At 37.8% G+C, this 24,635-nt stretch overlaps 1 protein-coding gene and 2 pseudogenes across 9 annotated transcripts in view; 2 read left to right on the top strand and 1 right to left on the bottom strand.

The window, feature by feature from the left end:
• SPIDR (scaffold protein involved in DNA repair) overlaps window positions 1-24,635 on the bottom strand; it is a 584,775-nt gene that overhangs the window by 464,585 nt on the left and 95,555 nt on the right. The window lies entirely within an intron of this gene.
• LOC112823046 (E3 ubiquitin ligase RNF121 pseudogene) lies at window positions 556-1,299 on the top strand (annotated as a pseudogene).
• Window positions 1,868-2,894, top strand: LOC112823053 (small ribosomal subunit protein uS5-like; annotated as a pseudogene).

Genomic DNA, 24,635 nt, shown 5'->3' with positions numbered 1-24,635 from the left:
AAAAAAAAAAAAAAAAAAAAAAGACTATAGCAGATTTTCAGCAGAAGCTTTTCAGGCCAGAAGGGAGTAGCACAATATAGTCAAAGTGCTGAAAGGAAATAAACTTCAACCAAAATACTTCACACCCAGCAAAATCATTCAGAATTGAAAGAAAGATAAAGAGTTTTCTGGACAAAAAAAACCTAAAAGAGTTCATCTAAACCAGCATTACAAGAAATGTTAAAGGGATTTCTTTAAGCTGAAAATAAAAAGGACAAATTCACAAGAAGAAAACATAGGACACCAAACTTGGGACTGTCTGTACTAGTGGTTTTCAGATGGCTCAGAAGGTGACAAAAGCTGTGTCAGCAGAGAACAAGATCCAGATCACTAGGAACCTCCACCAGTGTAGCATCACTGTGAAGTAGAGGGGAACAACCCATACCTGAAAGAGAGTCACCATATTGTAGCTCTGTTTCCCCTGCACCAGGAGCAGCTGAGCCACCACCAAAGTAGCCATGAGGATGAGGACCATTTCAACGTGCATGGCTTCATGGCTAGGGGTGCCTGGTATGCATGCACATGTGCTCAACCCTCCACTGCTCCTTTTGGGAGAGGTCTAACATATCAACCTCATCCAGCTCCTGTTCTCCAACAATACCTCCTCCAACCTCCACCTCCACCACTGCCACCATCTTCACCACTTGTACAGACACCGCAAGGTTGGTTTATAAGTAGTTCTTGTTGATCTATAAAATCAGCTATGCCACTGGCATTGTTGGCTACATGGCTGTCATGTTTACCCTCTTTGGTCTATATTATTCAAAATCAAACCAGAAGATGCCATGGACCTTGGTATTTCTCTCTTCTTCTATGGCCTCTACTATGGAGTTCCTGAACGAGACTTTACACAAATGTGTGCAGACTACATGGCGCCTACCATAGGGTTCTACAATGAGTCAGGCATGCCTACCAAACACCTCTCTCTCAGACAGTGTGTGTGCCCTGTGTGGGCAGCAGATCTTTGTGGATGTCAGTGAAGAGGACGTCATCAAGAATATACATAAGCTGTCTTGTAATCATGTATTCCATGAGTTCTGCATCCTCAGCTGGTGCATTGTAGGAAGCAAACAGATGTGTCCCTATTGCAAACAGAAAGTGAATCTCAGAAGAATGTTCAGCAACCCCTGGGAGAGGCCTCACATCATGTATGGGCAACTGCTAGATTGGCTTCGATATTTGGCAGCCTGGCAGTCTATCATCATTGGCCTGATGCAAGGCATCAACTACATCCTAGGCCTGGAATAGTCAGGAAGAAGAGCATCCACCCACTATGGACCTCAGGGCACTCTCCTCCCTGCTCTCCAAGATGTCCTGGGTAGGAAAAAATTAAAGGGGGCACTTGGGCCACTCAGGACCCCTCTAACTGTGTCTAGGCTGGGGAGGGAGATGATGGAGAGCCAGCCAGTGGGGCTGCAGCAGTGGGGCCTTTTTAAAAGAAAACTATTTTGACAAATATTAAAAACAAATATGAAAGTATAAATCTCATTGGTAAAGGTAAACATATAGTAAAAATGGTAGATTAATCACTTATAAAGCTAGCATAAATGTTAAAAGACAAAAGTAGTAAAAATAAGTATAACTACAATAATTAGTTAGGAAATACGTAACATAAAGGTACGTAAAATGTGACATCAAAACCACAAAACATGGATGGGGTCGGGGGGAGTAAAAATGAGTTTAGAATGTGTTCAAACTTAGGTTATCAACTTAAAATACAGTTATAAATAAAGGTTGTTACACTAAGCCTCATAGGAACCACCAAGCAAAAACCTATGATAGATTCCCAAAAGACTGTGAGAGAGGAGATTCTTCTCCAAGAAAACAAATGGCAGATGATGTTGGTGCTATGGTAGGGTCCAGGGCCTCTGGAATGGGAGGCCGTGGTGGCTTCCACAGAGGCTTCAGTAGCAGCATCTAGGCCAGGGCCAAGGCCACAGAGCTCAAAGAGGCAAGGCCAAGGACAAGAAGTGGACCCCCATCACCATGCAGGGCCTGGTCACAGACATGAAGATCAAGTCCCTGGAGGAGATCTATCTCTTCTCCCTGTCTATCAAGGAATCTGAGATCACTGACTACTTCTTGGGGACATCCCTCCTCAAGGATGAGGTTTTGAAGATTCTGTCTATGCAAAAGCAGACCCATGCTCATCAGGTCAGGTTCCAAGGCATTTGCTGACATCAGTCTGGGTATTAAATGCTCCAAGGAGGTAGCCACTGCCATCATCCTGGCCAAGATTTCTTTCTTTCTTTCTAAGATTTTTTATTTATTTATTTGACAGAGAGAGAGAGAGTGCGAGCACAAGCAGGTGGAATAGCAGGGACAGGGAGAGGGAGAAGCCGGCTCCCTGCTGAGCAAGGAGCCAGATGTTGGGCTCAATCCCCAGACCCTGGGAACATGACCCAAGCCAAAGGCAGTCGCTTAACCCACTAAGCCACCTAGGTGCCCCATGGCCAAGCTTTCCATCATCCCATTCAGCAAGGCTACTGGGGGAACAAGTAAGCCCCACACTATCCCATGCAAGGTGACTGGCCACTGTGGCTCTGTGCTGGCATGCCTCATCCCTGCCCCCAAAAGCACTGGTACTGTCTCAGCCCATGCCCAAGAAGCTACTGATGATGGCCAGTATTGATGACGTCTACATCTCAGCTAGGGGCTGCACTGCCACCCTGGGCAACTTCACCATAGCCACTTTTGATGCCATTTCCAAGATCTACAGCTATCTTACCCCTGATCTCTGGAAAGAGACTGTGATCACCAAGTGTGCCTAGCAGGAATTCAATGACCATTTTGTAAAGACCCACACCAGAATCTCCATGCAGAGGACCCAGTCTCCAGCTGCAGCCACCACATAGATTTTATACCAGAAAAATAAAGTGAATGAAAACCTGTTTAAAAAAAAAAAAAAAAAAGATTGTAAGAAAGGAATCTAAGCACACCACTAACAAAATTTATCAAACCACAAAGGAAGCGACCAAGAGAAGGAAAGGAAAGGAACTACAAAACACCCAGAAAACAATTAACAAAATGGCAATAAGTTCATAACCATCATTATTATTTTAATACAAATGGGCTAAAGTCTACAATCAAAAAGCAAGTGGCTAAGTGGATTTGAAAAAAAAAAAGACACCTCTATATATGCTTACAAACAGACTCATTTTAATAACTATCCTTAGACAGGGGGCGGAGCAAGAATGCGGAGGAGTAGGAGACCTGGGTTTCGTCTGGTCTCAGGAATTCAGATGAATAGGGATCAAACCATTCTAAACACCTACGAACTCAAAAGAAGATCGAAGAAAAGAATAACAACTCTCTGAACAAAAAAGCGACCACTTACTGGAAGGTAGGACCTGTAGAGAAGTGAATCCGAGGCGATATTCCGGAGGATAGACGGTGGGGGAGGGGGCCTCCGTCGGCCACTTCTGGCAAGTGATAGAGCCACAGAGCACAAAATCGGAACTTTTGGAAGTCGGTTCCGCTGAGGGACGTCACTCCAGTGGCTAAGCTGGGGGTGGAACCCTCGCAGGACAGTGTGGTCTCAGGACTCTTGGGGTCACAGAAAGACCAGGGGTGCCTGAGTGCAGCAAAGCTCCCAGGTATCGGAGCGGGGAACCCGGCTGCAGAGACGGAGCAAAGGCGCGGGCTCTCAGCTCAGGGTTGCCATAAACTGTGATCCGCAGCACAGTCGGGCCACTGCTCCTCCAGCAGGGACCCAACAAGTGGCAGAGCCGGGGAGAAGCCCCTCCCTCCCCCCCGGGAGGAGCGGGGCGGGAGCACACTGCAGGTATCTGCTGGGTTTGGAGACTCCACACGGGGTCGGGTACCAGACACAGAAATGCTCAGTCACAGGCCGGGTGAGCACGGAGTGCGGCCGGAAACCGGGGAGACGGGAGTGACTGCCTGCTTTTCTCTGGGGGCGCACTATGGAGCGGGGCCCCAAGTTCTCAGCACCGACCGGCAGAGATAGGGAGGCCGCCATTTTCACTCTCGTCCTCCAAAGCTGTAGGGAGAGCTTGCAAGGAACAAACGCTCCCAAGAGCAAAACCAAGCAGATTGCTTAGCGCAGATCGACAGGGGAGGAGCAATTCCTCCTCCAGCAAAGACATTTGGGCAACTGGCCGCTCCCCCAGAAGATCAGCACGAACAGCCAGCCAAGACAAAGTTTACCGATCAAGGAGAAAAGGGGAACAACAGCGCTAGGGGAACACTGCACATAGAATTCATGGCTTTTTTACCATGATTCATTAGTTTTTCAAATTTAATTTTTTTTAACAGTATTTTTTTTGAATTTTTCTTTTTCCCTTTTTCAACCAACATCTTATCAATCCTTTTTTTAAAAAAAAATTTATTTTTCATTTTTAGAATCATATTCTATCCCTTCATAGTAGTTACCCTTATTTTTGGCATATATATATATATATATATATATATATAAATAAGTTGTCCTCTCTTTAAAATTTTGAGATTGAGTTTCTTCTAACAGATCAAAATATACCCTAAATCACTAGTGTATGGCTTTGTTCTAGTCTCGTGCCTGATCACATTCTCTCTTTTTTTTTTTAAATCTTATTCTTTCTTTTTTCAAACAACTTCTTACCAATTCCTTTTATAAAATGTTTTATAATTTTCATCTTTACAGTCATCTTCCATCCCTTCATTGTATCAACCCTTATTTTGTACATATATAAGTCTTTCCTTAAATTTTAGAAGGCACTTTCTTCTAACAGACCAAAATACACCCAGAATCTAGGGTGTGGCACTGATCTATACACTAGCCTGATCATATTTGATCATATTTTGGATTTTTTCTTTTGTTATGTTTTTGATTTTATCTTTTTGTGTTTTTTTGTCTCTTTTTTCTTTCTTTCCCTTTCTTTTCCCCTGGTTTCAGGTCTTTTCTGATTTCTTTAGAGTACATTTGCTGGGGACGTTGTTAACCTGTTACGATTTTGTTCTCTCATTCATCTATTCTCCTCTGGACAAAATGACAAGATGAAAAAAATGACCTCAGCAAAAAGAACAAGAGGCAGTACCATCTGCCAGGGACCTACTCAATTCGGACATTAGTACGATGTCGGACCTAGAGTTCAGAATCATGATTTTAAAGATTTAGGTGGGCTTGAAAAAAGCATGGAAGTTATTAGAGAAACCCTTACTGGAGAAATAAAAGAACTAAAATCTAACCAAATCAAAATCAAAAAGGCTATTATGAGGTGCAATCAAAAATGGGGCCCTAACTGCTAGGATGCATGAAGCAGAAGAGAGAATTAGCAATATAGAAGACCAAATGATGGAAAATAAGGGAGCTGAGAAAAAGAGAGATAAAAAACTACTGGATCACGAGGGCAGAATTCTAGAGATAAGCGATATGATAAGACGAAACAACATTAGAATAATAGGTATCCCAGAAAAAGAAAGAGAGAGGGACGCAGAAGGTATATTGGAGCAAATTATAGCAGAGAACTTCCCTAATGTGGGGAAGCAAACAGGCATCAAAATCCAGGAGGCACAGAGACCCCTCTCAAAATCAATAAAAATAAGTCAACACTCCTACATCCAATAGTAAAAATTCTGAGTCATAGAGAGAAAGAGAAAATCTTGAAAGCAGTTCGGGAGAAGAGATATGTAACCTATAATGGTAGAAACATTAGACTGGCAACAGACCTATCCACAGAGACCTGGCAGGCCAGAAAGGACTGGCATGATATCTTCAGAGCACTAAACGAGAAAAATATGCAGCCAAGAATACTATATCTAGCGAGGCTGTCATTGAAAATGGAGAGATAAAAAGTTTCAAGGACAAACAAAAACTAAAGGAATTTGCAAACACAAAACCAGCCCTACAAGAAATATTGAAAGGGGTCCTCTAAGCAAAGAGAGAGCCTAAAAGCACCATAGACCAGAAAGGAACACAGACAATATACAGTAACAGTACCTTACAGGCAATACAATGGCCCTAAATTCATATCCTTCAATAGTTACCCTGAATGTAAATGGGCTAAATGCCACAATCAAAAGACACAAGCTATCAGATTGGATTAAAAAACAAGACCCATCAATATGCTGTCTGCAAGAGACTCATTTTAGACCGAAAGAGAACCCCACATTGAAAGTGAGGGGGTGGAAAACCATTTGCCATGCTCATGGACACCAAAAGAAAGCTGGGGTGGCAATCCTTCTATCAGACAAATTAGATTTTAAAACAAAGACTGTAATAAGAGATGAAGAAGGACACTATATCCTACTTAAAGGGTCTATTCAACAAGGTCTAACAATTGTAAATATCTATGCCCCTACCATGGGAGCAGCCAATTATAAAAGGCAATTAATAAGAAAAGCAAAGAAACACATTGACAACAATACAATAATAGTGGGGGACTTTAACACCCCCCTGACTGAAATGGACAGATCATCTAAGCAAAAGATCAACAAGGAAATAAAGACTTTAAATGACACACTGGACCAAATGGACTTCACAGACATATTCAGAACATTCCATCCCAAAGCAACGGAATACACATTCTTCTCTAGTGCCCATAGAACATTCTCCAGAATTGATCACATCCTAGGTCACAAATCAGGTCTGCACCGGTACCAAAAGATTGGGATTATTCCCTGCATATTTTTAGACCACAATGCTTTGAAACTATAACTCAATCACAAGAGGAAAGTCGGAAAGAACTCAAATTCATGGAGGCTAAAGAGCATCCTACTAAAGAATGAATGGGTCAACCAGGAAATTAAAGAAGAATTAAAAAAATTCATGGAAACCAATGAAAATGAAAACACAACTGTCCAAAATCTCTGGGATGCGGCAACGGCAGTCCTAAGAGGAAAGTATATAGCAATACAAGCCTTTCTCAAGAAACAAGAAAGGTCTCAAATATACAACCTAACCCTACACCTAAAAGAGCTAGAGAAAAAACAGCAAATAAAGCCTGAACCCAGCAGGAGAAGAGAAATCATAAAGATCAGAGCAGAAATCAATGAAGTAGAAACCAAAAGAACAGTAGAACAGATCAACAAAACTAGGAGCTGGTTCTTGGAAAGAATGAACAAGATTGATAAACCCCTGGCCAGACTTATCAAAAAGAAAAGAGAAATGACCCAAATCAACAAAATCATGAATGAAAGAGGAGAGATCACAACCAACACCAAAGAAATACAAACAATTATAAGAACATATAATGAGCAAATTAGATAACTTGGAAGGAATGGATGCATTCCTAGAGATGTATCAACTACCAAAATTGGACCAGGAAGAAATAGAAAACCTGAACAGACCTATAACCACTAAGGAAATTGAAGGGGTCATCAAAAATCTCCCAACAAACAAAAGCCCAGGGCCAGATGGCTTCCCAGGGGAATTCTACCATTTAAAGAAGAATTAATATCTATTCTTCTGAAACTGTTCCAAAAAATAGGAATGGAAGGAAAACTTCCAAACTCATTTTAGGAGGCCACCATTCCCTTGATCCCCAAACCAGACAAAGACCCCATCAAAAAGGAGAATTACAGACCATTATCCTTGATGAACATGGATGCAAAAATCTCACCAAAATACTAGCCAATAGGATCCAACAGTACGTTAAAAGGATTATTCACCATGACCACGTGGGATATATCCCTGGGCTGCAATGTTGGTTCAACATCTGCAATTCAATCAATGTGATACAATACCTTAACAAAGAAAGAATGAGAATCATATGATCCTCTCAATAGATGCAGAAAAAGCATGTGACAAAGTACAGCATCCTTTCTTGATCAAAACTCTTCAGAGTATAAGGATAGAGGGTACATACCTCAGTATCATAAAAGCCATCTATGAAAAACCTACAGCGAATATCATTCTCAATGGGGAAAAGCTGAGAGCTTTCCCCCTAAGGTCAGGAAAGCGGCACGGATGTCCACTATCACCACTGCTATTCAACATAGTATTAGAAGTCCTAGCCACAGCAATCAGACAACAAAAAGAAATCAAAGGCTTCCAAATAGGCAAAGAGGAAGTCAAACTCTCACTCTTTGCAGATGATATGATACTTTATGTGGAAAAGCCAAAAGACTCCATCCCAAAACTGCTAGAACTCATACAGGAATTCAGTAAAGTGGCAGGATATAAAATCAATGCATAGAAATCAGTGGCATTCCTATACACCAAAAACAAGACAGAAGACAGACAAATGAAGGAGTCAATCCCATTTACAATTGCACCCAAAACCCTAAGATACCTAGGAATAAATTTAACCAAAGAGGCAAAGGATCTGTACTCAGAAAACTATAAAATACTCATGAAAGAAATTGAGGACGACACAACGAAATGGAAAAACATTCCATGCTCATGGATTGGAAGAACAAACATTGTGAAGATGTCAATGCTACCTAGAGCAATCTACACATTCAATGCAATCCCCATCAAAATACCATCTACTTTTTTCAAAGAAATGGAACAAATAATCCTAAAATTTGTATGGAACCAGAAGAGACCCCGAATAGCCAGAGGAATGCTGAAAAAGAAAAGCAAAACTGGCAGCATCACAATTCCGGACTTCCGGACAGCTCTATTACAAAGCTGTCATCATCAAGACAGTATGGTACTGGCACAAAAACAGATACATAGATCAATGGAACAGAATCGAGAGCCCAGAAATGGACCCTCAACTCTATGGTCAGCTAATCTTTGACAAAGCAGGGAAGAATGTCCAATGGAAAAAAGACAGTCTCTTCAACAAATGGTGTTGGGGAAATTGGACAGCCACATGCAGAAGAATGAAACTGGACCATTTTCTTCCACTGCACACAAAAATAGACTCCAAATCGTTCAAAGAGCTAAATGTGAGACAGGAGTCCATCAAAATGCTAAAGGAGAACACAGGCAGCAACCTCTTCGACCTCAGCCTCAGCAACTTCTTCCTAGGAACATCGCCAAAGGCAAGGGAAGCAAGGACAAAAATGAACTGTTGGGATTGCATCAAGATAAAAAGCTTTTGCACAGCAAAAGAAACAGTCAACAAAGCCAAAAGACAAGCGACAAAATGGGAGAAAATATTTGCAAATGACAGATCAGATAAAGGGCTAGTGTCCAAAATCTAAGAACTTATCAAACTCAACACCCAAAGAACAAATAATCCAATTAAGAAATGGGCAGAAGACATGAACAGATATTTTTCCAAAGAAGACATCCAAATGGCCAACAGACACATGAAAAACTGCTCAACATCGCTCGGCAACAGGGAAATCCAAATCAAAACCTCAATGAGATACCACCTCACACCAGTCAGAATGGCTAAAATTAACAAGTCAGGAAATGACAGATGTTGGCGGAGATGCGGAGAAAGGGGAACCCTCCTACACTGTTCATGGGAATGCAAGCTGGTGCTACCACTCAAACAGTATGGAGGTTCCTCAAACAGTTGAAAATAGAGCTACCCTACGATCCAGCAACTGCACTACTGGGTATTTACCCCAAAGATACAAATGTAGGGACCCGAAGGGGTACGTGCACCCTGATGTTTATAGCAGCAATGTCCACAATAGCCAAACTGTGGAAAGAGCCAAGATGTCCATCAACAGATGAATAGATAAAGAAGAGGTGGTATATATATATATACACACAATGGAATATTATGCAGCCATCAAAAGGAACGAGATTTTGCCATTTGCATTGACGTGTATAGAACTGGAGGGTGTTATGCTGAGTGAAATAAGTCAATCAGAGAAAGACATGTATCATATGATCTCACTGATATGAGGAATTCTTAATCTCAGGAAACAAAGTGAGAGTTGCTGGAGTGGTGGGGGGGTGGGAGGGATGGGGTGGCTGGGTGATAGACACTGGGGAGGATATGTGCTATGGTGAGCGCTATGAATTGTGCAAGACTGTGGAATCACAGATCTGTACCTATGAAACAAATAATGCAATATATGTTAAGAAAAAAAAAGAAGATAGCAGAAGGGGAAGAATGAAGGGGAGTAAATCGGAGGGGGAGATGAACCATGAGAGATGATGGACTCTGAAAAACAAACTGAGAGTTCTAAAGGGGAGGGGGGTGAGGGGATGGGTTATGCTGGTGATGGGTATTAAAGAGGGCACATTCTGCGTGGAGCACTGCACAAACAAGAATCATGGAACACTATATCAAAAAGTAATGATGTAATATATGATGATTAACATAATAATAAAAAATTAAAAAAAATAACTATCCTTAGACAAAATAGACTAAAGCAAAGACTATTTTAAAAAAACAAGCAAACAAGGCATTACATAATGAAGAAGGTATCAATCTGCAAAAAGATGTAACATTTGTAAATATTTATGCACCCAAACTAGGAATACCTAAATATATAAAGCAAATATTAACAGATCTAAAGGAAGAAACAGACAGCAATACAATAATAGTATGGAACTTTCATAATGGATAGATCATCTGGACAGAAGATCAATAAGGAAACATTGGACTTACACAACATGTTTAGTAGATGAATTGAACAGATATATACAGAACATTCCACCCAAAAGCAGAATACATATTCTTTCCAAGTGCACATGGAACATTCTCGAGAATAGATATGTTAGTCCACAAAATAAGTTCTACTAAATTTAAGAAGATTGAAATCATATCAACCATATTTTCCAACTATAATAGGATGAAACTAAAAATCAATTACAAGAAAACTGGAAAATTCACAAATATATGGAGCTTAAATAACATGCTACTGAACAACCAGTGAGTCAATGAAGAAATCAATGAGAAATAAAAAGATACCTTCAGACAAATGAAAATGGAAATACAATGTACCAAAATTTAGGGGATATAGCAAAAGCAGTTCAAAGAGAGTTCAGGAGATAAATGCTTACCTCAAGAACTACGAAAAATTTCAAATAAACAACCTAACATTACACTAGAAAAAGAAGAACCAGTGAAGTCCAAAGTCAGTAGAAGAAAGGAAATACAGAGTGGAAATAAATTAAATAGACTAAAAAGATAAAAATAAGATCAATGAAACTAAGAGTTGGTTCTGTGAAAAGATACACAAAATCGGCAAACCTTGAGCAAGACTCAGCAACGAAAAAAGAGGACTCAAAATCAGAAATTAGGGGCACTGGGTGGCTCAGTTGGTTAAGTGTCTGCCTTCAGCTCAGGTCATGATCTTGGGTTCCTGGAATCGAGCCCCATGTCCAGCTCTCTGCTCAGCAGGGAGCCTGCTTCTCTGCTGCCTGCCATTCTCCCTGCTTGTGCTTGCTCCCTCTCTCTGTCAAGTAAATAAAATCTTTTTAAAAAATCAGAAATTACAACTACATACAAAGAATCACAAAATACTATTATATGCCACAGATTTTACAATCTAGAAGACATGAATAAATTCCTAGAAATATTCAGAAAGCAACTAAAATCATAAAGAAATAAGAAATTTTAAAAGACTGATTACTAGTAAAGAGATTGAATCAGTAATCAAAAATCTCCCAATAAACAAAAAAGTCCAGGACCACATGCCTTTACTGGTAAATTCTACCAAACATTTAAAGAATTAATGGCAATCTTTCTCAAACTCTTTCAAAAAATAGAAGTGATGGGTACACTTTTGAACTCATTTTATGCAATCAGCATTACCCTGATATCAACACCATATAAGGACACCATAAGAAAAGATAGTTATAGGGCAACATCCCTGATGAACATAGACACAAAAATTTTCAATAAAATACTAGCAAACCAAATTCAACAATACATTTAAAGGCTCATATACCATGATCAAGTGGGTATTATTTCAGGGATGCAAGGTAGTTCAACATCTGCAAATCAATCAACATGATACAGCACATAAACAAAATAAAACATAAAAATCATATGATCTTCTCAATAGATGTAGAAATAGCATGACAGAATTCAACATCCATTTATGATAAAAACACTCAACAAAGTAGATATAGATGGAATGTACCTCAACATATAAAGGCCATATATGACAAACCCCTGCTAATATCATATTCAATAGTGAAAAACTGAAAGCTTTTTGTCTAAGATCAGCAACGACACAAGGATGCCCACTCTCACCATTTTATTCAACATAGGATGGATGTCATAGCCAGAACAATTAGGCAAGGAAAAGAAGTATTAGGTATCCAAATTGGAAAGGAAAAGTAAAACTGTATTTGCAGATGACATGATATTATATATAGAAAACCCTAAAGACTCCACCAAAAAAACTGCAGAATAGTGGCTCAGCTGGTTAAGTGACTACCTTCAACTCAGGTCATGATCCTGGAGTCCCAGAAGCAGGGAGTCTGCTTCTCCCTCTGACCCTCCCCCCTCTCATGTTCTCTCTCATTCTCTCTCTCAAATAAATGAATAAAATCTTTTTTTAAAAAGTTGCAGAATACAAAATTAACATATAGAAATTTGTATTTCTGTACACTAATAACAAAGTAGTAAAACGATAAATTAAGAAAACAATCCCATTTACAATTACATAACAAGAATAAAATACCAAGGAATAAATTTAACCAAGGAGGTGAAAGACCTCTGCAATGAAAACTGTAAGAAACTGATTAAATTAACAAAGATAAATAAATAGAAAGATATTCCATTCTTATGGATTGAAAAATTAATACTGTTAAAATATTAACAGTACCCAAAGCAATCTATAGATTCAATGCAATCCCTAAAATTTACAATGTCACTCTTCACAGAAATAGAACAAACATTCCTAAAAATTTGTATGGAACAACAAAAAACCTCCAAAACCAAAACAATCTTGACAAACAACAAAGCTAGAGGTATCACAATCCCAGATTTCATACTGTATTACAAAGCTATAGTAATCAAAACAGTATGGTCCTGGCTTGAAAACAGACAGATGGATCAACAGACCAGAAGAGAGAACCCAGAATCAAACCCACCTATATGTGGTCATTAATTTATGACAAAAAATTAAAGACTATAAAATGGGGAAAGAACAGACATTCCCTCCAATAAATGATGTTGGGAAAACTGGACAGCCACATGCAAAAGAATGAAACTAGGATATGATCTTACATTATACATAAAAACCAACTCAAAATGGATTAAAACCTTGAATATGAGGCCTGAAACCATAAAACTAGAAGAAAACATAGATGGTACACTCCTCAATATTGGTCTTGGCCACTGAGTTTTTGGATCTGACTTCAAAAGCAAAGGCAACAAAAGTAAAACTAAACAAGTATAAGCTATATCATGCTAAAAATCTTCTGCACAGCAAAGGAAATCATCCATAAAATGAAAAGACAACCTACCGAATGGGAGAATATATTTGCAAATCCTGAATCTGATATATCTGATATAATATCCAAAACATATAAAGAACTCATACAACTCACTAGCAGACAAACTAAAAAACAGAGAACCTGAACAGGCATTTTTCTAAAGAAAACATACAGATAGCTAAGAGACACATGTAAAGATGTTCAACATCATCAGGGAAATGCAAATCAAAACCACAATGAGATACCAACTCACACCTATGAGGATGGCTTTCATCAAAAAGACAAAAAGTAACAAGTATAAGTGAGAATGTGTGAAAAAGGGAACCCTTATGTACTCTTGGTGAGAATGTAAATTGTATAGACACTATGGCAAACAGTATGGAAGTTATTCACAAAATTAAAAACAGAACCACCATATGGTCCAGCAATTCCACTTCTGGGTATTTATGTGAAGAAAACAAAAATACTAATTGGAAAAAATATATGCCACCTTTTCATTCACTGCAGCATTATTTTCAATAGATAAGATATGGAAGCAATCTGTGCAAGATGTGGTATATATATATATACAATGGAATAGTGTTCAACCATAAAAAAAGGAAATCCTGTTACTTATGACAACATGGGTGGACCCTGAGGCCACTAGGTTAAGTGAAATAAAGACAGAGAAAGTAAAACAGTGTGGGCTCTCACTTACACGTGGAATTTTAAAAACAACATAACCAAGCTCATGGATACAAGGAATAGACTGGTGGTTGCCAGAGGTGGGGGCCGGGGGTGGGACAAAGGACTGAGGCATAAATTTCCAGGTGTAAAATAATTAAGTTATGGGGATATAATGTACAACATGTTGACTACAGTTAATAATACTGTACTGCATATTTGAAAGTTGCTAAGAAAGTAGATCTTAAAAATCCTTATCAAAAGAAAAAATATTTTTTTAACTATGTATAGTGACAGATGTTAACTAGAAATTGTTGTGATCACTTCACAATATATGCAAATATGTTGGTATACCTGAAACTTATATAATGGAATATGTCAATTATACCTTAATAAAAGCTATATCAAGTGGTGTTCTTATAACTTGAAATAAGAAAAATCATTATTACAAATATGGACCTGGTCTTTTACAATTAATGCAAGCTTAGAGTGACTTAAAGTAATACAATGAAGACTGTCATAGGTACTTTAAAAAATGCCCATGGAGGGGCTCCTGGGTGGCTCAATCGGTTAAGCAGCAGACTCTTGGTTTCAGCTCAGGTCGTGATCTCAGGGTCATGAGATTGAGCCCCACATCTGGCTCCGCACTCAGCGTGGAATCTGCTTAAGTTTCTCTCTCCCTCTCCCTCTGTTCCTCCTCTGCTCTCTCTCAAATAAATAAATCTAAAAAATAATAATAATACCTGTGGGGAAAAAATGATTTTGATCACATTAAATCTGTAGATTGGCTAGGAAAATTACAGTTTTAATTCCAAATACTTGGACTTTTCTGCATATCTTATTAATGATTTCTACTTTAAATTCAACCATGGTTAGAAATTAGAGTCCTTAGAATTTCAAACTTTTGAAACCTATTGAGAAGTTTTATAGCCCTATATATGATTTATCTTGGTATGCATATCATGTGCACTTGAATGGAATGTGCATTCTGTTGTATTCTAGTTACATGTGATGTTCTACAAATGTCAATTAGGTCAAGGTAGTTGATAGTGGTTTTCAGATCCTTTATGTTCAAATTGATTTTTTTTTTTTTGGTCTAGATTTTCTGTAATTATAGAGAGTATGGTGTTAAAATTTCTAGCTATGATTACAGATCTTAAGCACTTACAAATGAAGGGGGGGAAGGAGGGGGAGACGAACTATGAGAGACTATGGACTCTGGGAAACAAACTGAGGGTTTTAGAGGGGAGGGGGTGGGTGGATGGGTTAGTCTGGTGATGGGTATTAAGGAGGGCATGTATTGCATGGAGCACTGGGTGCTACACACAATGAATCATGGAACACTACATCAAAAACTATTGATACTGTATGGTGACTAACATAACATAATTTTAAAAAAAAGCACTTACAAATTTGTGGCTGGTATGTCTTCCTGGTGTTACCACTATGAAATGTCCTTCTTTATCTCCAATAACACTGTTTGAAATCTATTTTACCTAATATTAATATAATCACTCCAGCTATCTTATAATTACTATTTGTATGCTACATCATTTTCCATGCATTTATTTTCAATCTATGTCATTACATTTTTTTTAAGATTTTATGTATTTATTTAAAAGAGAGAGAAGGGGCAAGGGGCAGAGGAAGAGGAACAAGCAGACTGTGGGCTGACCTTGAAGCCCAATGCAGAGCTTGATCCCACGACCCAGAGGTCACAACCTAAGCAGAAATCAAGAGTCAGATGCTCAACAGGTTAAGCCACCCAGGCATCCCTGTGTTATTACATCTAAAACACATCTCTGGTAGACAACAGATAAGGAGGTCTTGCATTTTACCAATGTATCAAGCTCTACCTTTTCAGTAAATACTTTATCTATTTTCATTTAATGTAATTGTTGATAGGGTTAATCTAAGTCTATAATTTTGCTATTCATTTTTTTTTTAAGATTTTACTTATTTGAGAGAGAGAGGGAAAGAGAGAGCACACACAAGTCAGGGGTGAGGGGCAGAGCGACAAGGAGAAGCAGACTGCCTGCTGAGCAGGGAGCCCGATGCAGGGCTCCTCCATCCCAGGACCCTAAGATCATGACCTGAGCCCAAGGCAGATGCTAACCGACTGAGCCACCCAGATGCCCCTATTTGTCTTCTCTTCATCTCATCTGTTTATATTCATCTGTTACTACCTTTATACCTCCTTTTATAATCTCTGAATACACTTTAAATTTTACTTTGATTTCTCTATTGTTTTTTAGCTATACTTATTTGTATTTTATTTTTCATTTTTAGTGTTTGTTGTAGGAATCATAACATACACCTTTAAGTTTAAGGCATATAATTCTAGGGCGCCTGGGTGGCTCAGATGGTTAAGCGTCTGCCTTCGGCTCAGGTCATGATCCCAGGGTCCTGGGATCGAGTCCCGCATCGGGCTCCCTGCTCCTAGGGAGCCTGCTTCTCCCTCTGCCTCTCTCTCTCTCTCTCTCTGTCTGTTTCTCATGAATAAATAAATAAAATCTTTAAAAAAAAAAAAAAGGCATATAATTCCATCTACCTAGCCAAATCCCTCATTTTACAACTGTCATATTACATCAACATATGCCATAAATGCCATGTTATAGTGTTAATGTTATAATTTTTGCTTTAAATTATCAGGTTTAACTTTTCTTAATAGGTGGGGAGATTATTCCACCCTGAAGATGTGAATTTTCATCTGGTATTACTTCCCGTCAACCTAAAGAACTTCCTTTAGCATTCTTATAATGTTTATCTGCTGCAATGAAATCTTTTAATTCTTGTTTTTCTGAAAAGGTTTTTATTTTGCCTTCATTCTTAAATGATATTTTCACTGACAGAATTCTGGGTTGATTTGTTTTTCCAGCAACGTAAAGGTGTCCTATAGCCTGCTAGCCAGCACTGTTTCTGATAAGCTATCACTTATTGTTATTGTATCAGTTCTCAGGGTTCTTTCAAGATTCTTTATCATTTCAACTGCTTGACTATGACGTGCCTAAGTGTGATTTTCTTGTACTTATTTTGTTTGGAGATCACTGAGTTTCTTGAATATGTAAATTTATGCCTTTCACCAATTTGGGGTAATTTTCAACCATTATTTTTCCAAAAATTTTTGCTCTGATTTCTCCTCTCCTATACATATAGGACTCCATTAAAATGTGTTGCTAGATCTTTTGATATGTCCTCCAAAGTCACTGAGGCTAACTTCCTTTTCTAAAATCTTTTTTTCAATTTTCAAATTAAATAATTTCTACTGATCTATCAAGTTCATTGACTTCTTTCCCAATCTTCTATAATCCTGTGTAATGAATTTTTTATTTCAGGTATTGTACATTTAATTATAAAATTTTCATTTGGTTCCATTTTTGTGTCTGCATTCATTATGTGCATATTTTCCTTTATGTCCCTAAACAACAGCTGCTGATTCTAATATATGAGTCATATCAGGGCCCATCTCAATTAACTGTTTTTTCACTTTAAGTATAAGTCATACTTTTCTGGCTGGGATAACAGGGTGACAGTGAGAGGAGGAACATTTATACTAAGAGAAATTGACAAAGCTCCTGCCCTGGTATTTCATTAGCTGAAGATTAGACAATTAGGAAGGGAGATGTTGGAAAAATAAGGATGTAAATTCTGAAAGAGATGCTACAAATTATATGGGCACACACTTTCATAGAGAATAAAAACCAAAATACGCTTGTTATGAGATCATGAACACATATATCATATCTCTATCATATATAGATCATATATATAGGTATTACCTTGTTTATTGTACTTCACCTTATTGGGTCTCACAGATACTGCATTTTTGCAAGTTGAAGGTCTGTGGAAAGCCTGCATCAAACAAGCTTATCAGTGCCATTTTTCCAACGGCATTTGCTCATTTTGTGTCTCTGGGTCACATTTTGGTAATTTTTCAAATTCACAATATTGCAAACTTTTTCATTATTACTATATTTGTTACAGTGATCTGTGATCAGTAATTATCAGTTGCTAAAAGCTCAGATGGTGGTTAGCACTTTTTAGCAATAAAGTATTTTTTAATTAGTAGTAGACTGTTTTGTTAGACATAATGCTATTGTACACTTAAGAGACTATAGTATAATGTAACACAACTTTCACATGCCCTGGGAAACCAAAAAATTCACTTGACTCACTTTATTATGGTATTTGCTTTACTGTGGTGATCTGTAATGGAACCTGCAGTATCTCCAAGGCAGGCCTTGTATAAACATAAATTATAATATAAAATAACCAAAAAATACACATTCCTCAATATAACCTCTAACATCCCTCCTTTTTTACTATGAGAACACACTAGAATATGGATTTCTTCTGAAGTGCAATGTTTCTATAATGAAATCTTTAAAATATAATCAAAAAGCCATTACTAAAAACTCCAGACTTCCTTTACAATCATTAAATTTTGTTGGTTTTTATATAAACATAATTATATTTGAAAGCCAGTTTCTAAAATGTTTTTGATCATAATTATTTCAAGTCCATATACAATGTATGCAATGAACAGTTCTTAGACATTAACAATTAGTACATATTTAGTCACATCATTTTAATCCAATTCATTAAAACTCATTAAAAGTGAAATTAAATGTATTACTTTCAAATTTCTATATAAACAAATGAATAAAAATAAACAAAGATAAAATTACAAATATGCTCATAAATTTAGAAATAGTTTCAAGATCACTTTGTAAGGGGTTACAATATACTCCCATGTAAGAATACAAAATGTTGTTTATCCTTACTTTGTTGAAACTTTTCCATATTTCATCTTCTATGAGATATTGAATCATTTGTTCTACCACTACTGTTAACTATACAAAGAAAACATCTATTTCAAAACAATGACTATGTATTTCAAATTTGAAAACCTCATTTGTTTTCTCTTTAAAATTTCATGAATTACTTTGAGATCTTTCATTGTGTCAGCCAGCTTCTGCTGCACACCTTCAACAAAAACCTGAACCTTATTCAGGTTATCGCCTGTTAACTTGCATAGGAGTCACTACATAAAATACATGAGAATTACATAACAAAGCTCACCTAAATCCAACTTCCTTCACACTTCCTGGAAACCTGTAGCTTATGAAGAGAAATCACTGCTGTGTCTCTGCTGCCCTCTACAGGAATGGTTCTTGGAAGACACATAAATTGTGAAAACTCAGACAGCCATACCAACCAATAACAGAAAGCAACATCAATAATCAACTATATTTGTTAAATGTGCTAAAAAATGACATTACAAAGAGAAGTTATTGCTATTCTCTTTGATTTCTATCATGCTTTTCCTCCAAGTAGTTTAACATGTAGTTAAACTGTTATACTCCAAGGAATACAACCTAAGTAATTAAGAGAATGTGGGATCAGATTCCATGAGTTAGAATCTCATTCTGCCATTTATTAGCTATCTCTCCATTCCCTCATCTATAAAATGGAGTTGGTAATAACATCTAGCTTACATGATTGGCACTTTAATAAAGTGCCTAACATATAGTAAAAACACAGGGTTATCGTGTTATTAATGTTATTATTGCTATTACTATTATTGACCCACTATAACAAAATGGCCAGGACCACAGCTCAGAAACCAGAGTACCTGAGTTAGAATCCTGGCTCAGTCATATACTACTTTATAAACAAAGAAAAATTACTTAATCTGTCTGTGCCTTAGAATCCTCTGAAAATTAGGGATGATAACAACAGTTCCCATATCGCAAGAGCAATTATGAGGTTTAATTAAGCTAATGTACATAGCACAGCACTTAGAAGAATGCCCCACAACAAGGAAGAATTCATAATGTTAGCATGTGCTATTATTACGAGTTCAGTTGCCTTTACATAAGCACTACCAGAACTCTGCTCCAGAGAACTGGCAAAATTATGCTCACAGGCAAGACTGTTTCCTAAATCAACAACATCGCTCATGTCAGCCTGGGCAAGGGATTCAAAACAGACCTAAATTATAATCAATGTTTCCCACTGAGTGAAAGTATGGTTCTCCCACAGAGTTAAGTATCCACACACCACATATGTTCTGTTTCTACAAACATTCATGAATGAGAGGCAAATAGCCTATTCTTCATAAAACAGTAACAATTATTCAATAGTAAAAGAATAAGGGAGAGTTTGCTTCCGGAGAGCTAAGTAATACTTACAAAATTCCTAATTATAGTGTAAATCTTCCCCCTTCCATTTTATTCAATGTACATTTAAACACTACAACAGACACTGCTGACACCCTACTCATATCTCCTCCCCTATCTTCAGTGATGCTGGCTCTATCTCCAATTTCCAGCAATTCCATTTCTTTGCCTCAGAGATTTCTCTGGCTGCCAGAAGCCATTCTTCCCCACCTGTGCAGTAGTCTCTAAGAACTAGGAAATACTCTATTGCCCAAATTCCACCAAGGGCCAGCCCATAACCAATGAATAAAGGGATCTTCATATAAATAACCCAGCTTTCTTGCCCCTTCCCTGTCCCTCTGATGGGATAATTCTGAGGCTCGCAGAGTTCTACAGCAGTGCTAAGCTACAGGTGCCCACAATAATTAATGATCCCTTGATTGGCTGCTATCCCATCCCAGGCTCATTTGCTCACCACTACTAGGTGTTCTCAGGGCATGCTTCCCTGCAAATTCAAAGACAAATAATAAACTGAATACAGACAAAGTCCACAAAAAACACACATCATATATTTTACTTTTTTCAACCTACCTGAAATGTTGAATAAACAAAAGAGGAAGGTTAAGGTATCAGCGTAAGTATTAGGAAGGAAGTGCTAGTGTGACTGCAAGATGCTGGGCAGAGCATGCAGGTATGAGTTAGTCTCCTGAGGGCAGATGCCAAGACACCATCAGCTATAGAAGAGATTCACTGAAGGAAGCACCTGCAAAGGTTTATAAAGGGGAGAAAGTAGGAGTCGAGGAGAGATTTAAGACCACAGTGCAGGTCTGAAAACTATGAAAGGAGGACAAGGAAAGAGAACTGGGTAGGAAGAGTCTCAGACTGCAGTGCAGCCCATCGGTAACATGGCCCTAGTACAAACAAAATGAAGGATCCTAAAGGATGGCAGTTGGGGCTGTCAATCAACTATGTTCCTTACAACTGAAGATCTGAGTGCACATTTCCACAGCTGCACTGCAGGGAATGATGATGCAAAGTGACATCGCAACAATTTGAAAAATGTGTCTAGAGAAAAACTTCCTCTCCTCCAAGATTGTTGGTTATCAATATGTACTACTGTTTTGCATGATTATATACTTCATATAATGCAGTATCAAACAGTACATATCCTTTGGCAAACTGGCTTACTGCCTCAATATTATTCAAGATGATAATATAGTTTTCTACTATATACAAAACAATCTGCCTGTGTTCATATAAAATTAGCTTACTTTCAGAAGTTTTTTCTCTTCTAAACAATGCTACAATGAATAGTCACGTATATATATTCCTCTAGGCATGTGTGAAAATTCCTCTGAACAGCGGCTTTCAAATATTTTTGCTTAAGAACAGTAAAAAAAAATACATTACATATTGTAATTCAACACACATATACTAATAAATATAACTGAATATAAAATTGCATGAAAATACTGTTACTAATTCATACATTCTAATGTAGTCTGTTTTATTCCACTGTATTTTTAAAACTCACTGAATCAATTACCCACTATGGGTCATAAGCCAATTTGAAAAACTCAGGGATATTTATCTAAGAGCACAACTGCAGGGTCATAAATTATGAATAACTTCAGCTTTATCAGAACTTACCAAATTACAAAAATGACTAAAGCAATTTACATTCAACAGCAACTACTCCTATTGATACACATTCCTGACATTGGGCACCATCACCTTCCTTTTAGTGTTTTGGTAATCTCATTAATATGTAGTATTTCATTTTTAATTTACACTCCCCATACTACTAGTGAGACTGAGCATCTTTTCACATGCTTAGTAGCCATTCAGGTTTCCCTTTCCTACTCATGACCTGATTTTCATTTGGGCTATGTCTTTTCCTTACTGGTTTGTTAAAGTTCTCAATATATGCTGGATACTACTACAGAATGTCCTTTTAGAAAACATTTTTTAATGCAAGCAATAATGTACTTGGTTCGAAATTCAAAATAGCATACAAGGTTATTCAGTAAAAATAAGTTCTTACCACTCTGGAGATAGTCCATAGAAACACATATTATTTCCATTTCTTTCTTTTTTTTTTTTTATTTAAATTCTGTTAGTTAACATACACTGCAATATTGGTTTCTGGAGTAGAATTCAGTAATTCATCACTTACATACAACACCCAGTGCTCCTCACACAACTGCCCACTTTAATACCCATCACCCATCTAGCCGATTCCCCACCCACCTCCCTCTAGCAACCTTCAGTTTGTTCTCTACTTAAGAGTCACTTATGACTTGTTTCCCTCTCTTTTTTGCTTTCCCCCCTTCCCATACGTTCATGTTTTCTTTCTTAAATTCCACATATCAGTGAGATCATATGGTATTTGTCTTTCTCTGACTTATTTTACTTAGCATAATGTACATCCACATCATTGCAAAAGGCAAGATTTCATTCTTTTTGAGGGCTGAATAATATTCCATTGTATATATATACCACCTCTTCATCCATTCATCAGTTGATGGACATTTGGGCTCTCTCCATGGTCTGACCACTGCCAATAATACTGCTATAAACAGTGTATGTACACCTTTGAATCTGTATTTTTGTATCCTTTGGGTACAGAGTCTAGAAATGGAACCACCATGGGGTAGTTCTATTTTTAACTTTTTGAGGAACCTCCATACCGTTTTCCAGAGTGGTTGCACCAGTTTGCATTCCCACCAACAATGCAACAGGGTTCCCTTTTCTCTGCATCCTCACCAACACTTGTTTCTTGTGTTAATTTTAGCCATTCTGACAGGAGTGAGGTGGCATCTCATCATGGTTTTGATTTGTATTTTCCTGATGATGAGTGATGTTGAAAATCTTTTCATTTGTCTGTTAGCCATCCAGATGTTATCTTTGGAAAAGTGTCTATTCATGTCTTCTGCCCATTTCTTAACTAGATTATTTGTTTTTTGGGTGTTGAGTTGGGTAAGTTTGCTATAGATTTTGGACACTGACCCTTTATCAGATATGTTGTTTGCAAATATCTTCTCCCGTTCTGTGGGCTGCCTTTTAGTTTTGTTGATTATTTCCTTTGCTGTGCAGAAGCATTTTATCGTGAAAAATCCCAATAGTTCATTTTTGCTTTTGTTACCCTTGCCTCCGGCTAGATGTCTAATGAGAAATGACTGTGCCTGGAGTCAAAGAGATTGCTGCCTCTGTTCTCCTCTAGGATTTTGATGGTTTACTGTCTCACATTTAGGTCTTGCATCCATTTTGAATTTATTTTTGTGTATGGTGTAAGAAAGTGGTCCAGTTCTTCTGCATGTGGCTGTCCAATTTTCCCAATACCATTTGTTGAAGAGACTGTCTTTTTTCCATGGGATATTCTTTCCTACTTTGTCAAAGAGTAATTGACCATATAGTTGTGGATCCATTCTGGGTTCTCTATTTTGTTCCATTGATCTATGTGTTTTTATGCCAGTACCATACTGTCTTGATGACTACATCTTCTTTTTTTTTTTTAGTGCAATTTTATTTTATTTATTTATTAAGATTTTATTTATTTGCGAGAGAGAACAAGAGACAGAGAGCATGAGAGGGAGGAGGGTCAGAGGGAGAAGCAGACTCCCTGCTGAGCAGGGAGCCCGATGTGGGACTCGATCCCAGGACTCCAGGATCATGACCTGAGCTGAAGGCAGTTGCTTAACCAACTGAGCCACCCAGGCGCCCGATGACTACATCTTTCTAATATAGCTAGAAATCTGGAATCATGACGCCTCCAGTTTTGTTTTTTTTCACAATTGCTTTGGCTATTCATGGTCTTCTGTGGTTCCAAACAAATTTTAGGATTGTTTGTTGTAGCTCGGTGAAAAAGTTGATGGTATTTTGATAGTGGTTCAATTAAACATGTAGATTGCTTTGGGTAGTACAGACATTTTAACAATGTTTGTTCTTCCAATCCATGAGCATGGAATATTTATCCATTTCTTTGTGTCCTCTTCAATTTCTTTCATAAGTGTTCTGTAGTTTTCAGAGTACAGATCTTTTATCTCCCTAGTTAGGTTTATTCCTAAGTATTTTATTGTTTTTGGTGCAATAGCAAATGTGATCGATTCCTTGATTTCTTTTTCTGCTGCTTCATTATTTGTGTATAGAAATACAACAAATTTCTGCACATTCATTTTATATCCTGCGACTTTGCTGAGTTCCTGTATCAGTTCTAGCAATTTTTTGGTTGAGTCTTTTCAGGTTTTCTACAGTGTCATGTCATCTACAAACAGTGAAAGTTTGACTTCTTCCTTGCCAACTTGGATGCCTTTTCTTTTTGTTGTCTGATTCTTGAGGCTAAGACTTCCAGTACTATGTTAAATAGTAATGTTGAGAGTGGACATCCTTGTTTTGTTCCTGACCAAAGGGTAAAGGCTTTCAGTTTTTTCCCCACTGAGGATGATATTAGCTGTGGGTCTTTCGTATATGGCCTTTATGATGTTAAGGTATGTTCCATCAATCCCTATTTTGTTGAGGGTTTTTATCAA

This window comes from Callorhinus ursinus, unplaced genomic scaffold, assembly GCF_003265705.2.
Source record: "Callorhinus ursinus isolate GAN/ISIS: 27379988/994484 unplaced genomic scaffold, GSC_fseal_2.0 scaffold5, whole genome shotgun sequence".
NCBI classification, from domain to species: Eukaryota; Metazoa; Chordata; class Mammalia; order Carnivora; family Otariidae; genus Callorhinus; species Callorhinus ursinus.
The sequence above is the reverse complement of the archived record's forward strand: the minus strand, read 5'-3'. Positions and strand labels throughout refer to the sequence as shown.